The sequence below is a fragment of the Alligator sinensis genome, unplaced genomic scaffold, assembly GCF_000455745.1.
Source record: "Alligator sinensis unplaced genomic scaffold, ASM45574v1 scaffold771_1, whole genome shotgun sequence".
In the NCBI taxonomy this organism is placed as follows: Eukaryota; Metazoa; Chordata; order Crocodylia; family Alligatoridae; genus Alligator; species Alligator sinensis.
The window spans coordinates 98,497-98,738 of record NW_005842911.1 but is presented as its reverse complement, the minus strand read 5'-3'; the positions used below and the strand labels follow the sequence as shown (position 1 = coordinate 98,738).

The window sequence follows — 242 nt, the reverse complement described above, 5'->3', positions numbered from 1 at the left end:
GCAACCTTGCGCACTCGAGGACCAGGTGCGCCAGGGTCTCCCTTTGCTGGCAGAAGGGGCACTCGTCGGAGAGCACGTCGACCCGCGCCAGGTACGCGCCCGTAGCGACGGCCCCGTGAAGGAGCCGCCAGCCTAGGTCCCCGGTGGCCCTCGGGACGAGCTCCGAGTAGATGCTGGGCCACTGGGGACCGTCGGCTATGCCCTCGCCAAAGTAGTCCCGCCATTTGGGGGCCTGGGCGGGC

The 242-nt window shown here is 70.2% G+C and overlaps 1 protein-coding gene across 1 annotated transcript in view; it reads right to left on the bottom strand.

The window, feature by feature from the left end:
• The window catches only part of CD48 (CD48 molecule), a 9,147-nt gene that overhangs the window by 2,654 nt on the left and 6,251 nt on the right, over positions 1–242 (bottom strand). The gene's annotated exons all lie outside the window — the stretch shown is intronic.